A 4,352-nucleotide genomic window follows, 5' to 3' on the forward strand; every position below is an offset into this window, starting at 1 on the left:
CAGTGGCTCTGCAATCACATTAGCCAACTCCCTCGGCACCCTCAGGGCCATTGCATCTGGCCCCATGGACTTGTACACATCTAGCTTTTCTAAATAGCCCCTAACATGTTCTTTTGCCAATGTCGGCTGCTCATTTCCTCGCCAAAGTGTGCTTCCAGATGCAGTAGTCTGGGAGCTGACCTTGCCTGTGAAGACTGAGGTGAAAAAGGTATTGAGCACTTCAGCTTTTTCCACATCATCTGGCACTAGGTTGCCTCACCCATGCAGTAAGGGAGCCACACTCCCTGATCATCTTCTTGCTAACATACTTGTAGAAACCCTTTTTGTCACCTTTCCTGTCCCTTGCTAGCTGCAACTCCAATTGCATTTTGGCTTTCCTGATCTCATATGTGCATGCCCAAGCAATACTCGTATACTTCTCGCTTGTTATTTGTAAGATTCCTTTTTTGTATTTTAGCTCATTGAAGAGTTTCCTGCTAAGCCAAATTGGTCTTCTGTCATACTTGCTAGTTTTCCTGCACATTGCTATGATTCATTCATGCATCCTTAGTAAGGTTTCTTTAATGTACAGCCAGCTCTTCTGGACTTTTTTCTCCCTCAGAATGGCCTCTTAGGGGATCCTGCCCATCTGATCCCCGAGCGAGCGGAAGTCTACTTTTCTGAAGTCCAGGGTCCTTACTCTGCTCCTCTCCATCCTTCCTTTTTTCGCTGAAGATCCAGAACGCGATCATCTAATGGCTGCTGATGCCAAAGTTGCTATCCACATCTACATCCCACCCCCCCACCAATTTTTCCTTGTTTGCGAGCAACAGATCAAGAAGAGCGTGGCCCCTAGGCTAGTTGGCCTCTCCAACACTTGTACCAGGAAGTTATCCCCAACACTCTCCAAAAACTTCTTGGATTGTCCTTCCAGAAGATGTCAGGATAGCTGAAGTCCTTCATGAGAACCAGGTTCATCAAATATGAAAATATCCCGAACTCCTGGTGCTACACTGATGAGAATCTTATGAGAAGATCTATTTTATGTGGCAGTGGGCTAGAAATGAACAAAACCCAGCTCGCTCATACTCCTCCACCAATTTTCCTCTTGGAAAGGACAGAATTGATAAAGTAATTGAGAAATGTACACAAATCTTACAGATGATAGGGAAATATTTTCTCACAAAATATTTAACTGGGCATATGTTTTTTCAATAAAGATTTTCCGTAAAAGTTGTTGATCATTCATATCTGAGACAAATGTTTTTAGAACAGTTCTACATCTGAATGACTACATTTTGCCACTTTTGCCTATTCTCAGTGCAAGGCCGTGGATTTAATAATCAGAAGAAAAATACTATTGCATAATATTTTTTGCATCGGCTGTTAACTGAGTTCTTTTAAGTCCAGATGGTGTCTGACACACAGGTCCCTGGACTGTCCTGCTAGGTTGTGCCAACAAGTTCCTGAGGGCTCCTCTCTCCATTGCAGGGACACTGAAGGGTGGGACTGATCCCAAACCTGCCTGCTCTTGTGGGTCCCAGCCTCAGGCCCTAACTCCTGCCCAGTGATGCTGGGGCAAAGGCAGGGCCTGCTGCGCTGCTATGCCCAGGACCTACCTGAAGCTTGTGTCTGGGTGCATCTGGAGGGGCACATCTGGGACCCAGCTGGGGGGGAGGGCAGTTTTCGGCCTTGTACCGAAATCCTGTGTGACAGCCCCTCGCTCTCACCCATGTGACCTTATACCAGGATTGCTTCTGGTTTATATTGGACCTATGGGAGGAAAAGCAGCCCTATTGCTTCCTACAAGGGGAAGATAGTGGCTTTGCCCAAGGATTCAGAAGACTGCCAGCTTGTTGGGCACCCTGGGGAGGGAGGAGGGTGGCATGTCTTGGCTTCAGTCCTCTGACCTGGTGCAGGACCATAGTTTGCTTCAGAGGTGTCCTCCGTGCTGGACTGGGTAGTCCCAGGCTGGCCGTTAGTTGTATGACCCCTTCCCCACATGCACTGCGGCAAGCTCTGAACTTGGAGCCCTCCATATGACTGGAGCTAAGGAGCAGCTCTAGGAGCTGACAGCAGTAGTAGTCTGTTACCTTCTATACCAAACAGCCCCTGTGATGAACGTGACATGCGTTTCACAAACATCTTGTGTTGGGGGGCGCTCAGTAGCTACACGGATTTAACACAGCAGAATCAAGGCTTTTTTTTTTTTTTTTTTGAATGGGCAGGGGATTTGGCTAAATGCAAAAGCAAATTGCGTTTCTCCTCCAACCCTCCACACTTCCGCCCACAAGTAGTTTGGAGAGTGGTTTACCGGGGTTTGTATTTGGACCAGCCCAACCCCAGCTGGTCCCAGGCAGCTCAGTCCAGCCTGAAACCTCTGCCCCCTCCCTCCCAAGCTCCTGGATTTAAACAATAACTGAGGATAGGCCAAGAAGGGTTCCCAGCAGAGCCATCCCTCCCCCTGCCTTGGGCCTGCATTTGTGGCCGGTTGCTAGGATCTGGGCTGAGCGTAAGCTCCATGCTTTAATGATTTGAATAACCATGACAATTAGTTTAACCTCTTCAGGGCCTCGCAGGATGTTGTGTGACTTCATGGGTTCCTCCTCAGTGCTGTTTATGGGGGGAGGGAATGGGACTCTGGGCTCTGATGGGGTCTGCTAGGTCCCAGATCCTGGTATCCTGGTTCTGATACTAATCCCCACGGCAAGCCCAGACCCAATTTGGGCCTTGGCTTCCCCACCTGTAACCCTGGTAGGATGAGAGGGTCCATCTCCTTGTGGGGAGGAGTTTGCTTGTTTGTCACCAAGCGCTGTACAAATGATGAATGATCCTGCAGCATCTCTGGGACTAGCTGATTGCTGCCCCAGTGGCCTTGGCTTCTTAACTGCAGTTTCCCATTTCCACTGCTTTATTTATTTATCCTTCTGAAATTTTGTGTCTCAGCCCAAATTGGTTCTGAATTCTGTCAACTGAGCAGAGGTCAATCATGCAAGCCTGTGTGGTGCTACCACTGGCAAGTACTCTCCCTCCCAGACTTCAGTCTGGGGCTTCAGATATTCCCAAAGCCAAGGCAGGCATCCTACGTACAAGCCCAAAACCCAGAGGCCTTGGAGTTCAGATGCCCCTGTGTCTTGCTTGCTCATAGCTCAAAGTCCAAAGGAGCAAGCTAGGGAGAAATCCCCCATTTCCATAAAATCAAAGTATGTAGCTGAGATCCTCCCACTGTGGGGGCTATAGTAGACTCTCGTAGGGGTGCCTGCATGTAGTGCATTGGACAAATCTCCACCCTTAACTACACAGTGCCGTTCAAGGTGATCTTAGCCCACAAGAGGCTGAGTATTTCCCCTGCCAGGTCCTATCTAAAGTCTCTGCTCCTCCCCACAAGTGCTTGGAGGTTAGTGCAGCCAGGTGTAGATGGGTGACAGGGCATGGTGGAGACACCTTCTCTGGGATATGATGAGGTGAAAGAAACTGGTGGTTTTGTCATAATTAAAAGGAATGAAAACATACAGGACAGAGAAGCCTTGCACATCAGAAGGAAGGGTGGGGTGGGCTAGCTGTGGGCTGGAACTGGGGGGCACTGGCAGAGCTGGGTGAGGGAGAGGCCAGGGCTGGGATAACAGAAGCCTGGGAGTTGGGACAGAGGCACCAGCGAAGCTGGGTTGGTGAGGACCCAAGGGCTGGGATAATAGGGGCTGCAGCTTGAGCCTGAGATTTACCAAGGTGATTAGTAGCCAGGAGCTGGTCACTCTAGGCCTTAAAAAAATCCCGTGATCCCTTGGCACATGTGCCAAGCAGCCTGCGAACCCAGCCCCACAAATGCTGAGCAGGACTCCCCCTGCACCCTCCGGTGGCTGATATTTTTTGGGCCCTGATTGTCATGCCTTGGTTCTCCCTGCACCACCTCCACTCCTCTCACTTACACGCACTGGCTGCCCCACTGTACTAAGAGTGGTGGCAGCGTAGGTCACCCTGTAGTCTCCATAGGGATGAGCCGGCTCCACACTCAGCCTCAACTGGACACCACCAATGTACATCTTGGGCTGGGCGTCCCCAGCCAGGAAAGCTACTCCTTGGGTCTAAAACCCCTTCCTGAGGTTTGGGGATTGACACAGCTTTTTGTGAGAGTTGCCAAGGGTTGTGGAAGCCTTACAGAGACACGGGTGGCCTGGCATCTCAAGCACGGGGTGTGGGGAGCCAGGATTCGGGCTGCGTGCCCAATCCTCGATGGACTGTTCTAATGCCTGGTTCTTTCTCCCCAGGTGTGGGACGAAGAGGGGATCCTGCAACTGCTCAGAGCCCCATCACTGCTTCTGGGTGCAGGGGGGCAGGGCTGTACTCCACACATGGCAGCTGGCTCCCCCTTGTAA

Source organism: Alligator mississippiensis, chromosome 4 (assembly GCF_030867095.1).
Source record: "Alligator mississippiensis isolate rAllMis1 chromosome 4, rAllMis1, whole genome shotgun sequence".
In the NCBI taxonomy this organism is placed as follows: Eukaryota; Metazoa; Chordata; order Crocodylia; family Alligatoridae; genus Alligator; species Alligator mississippiensis.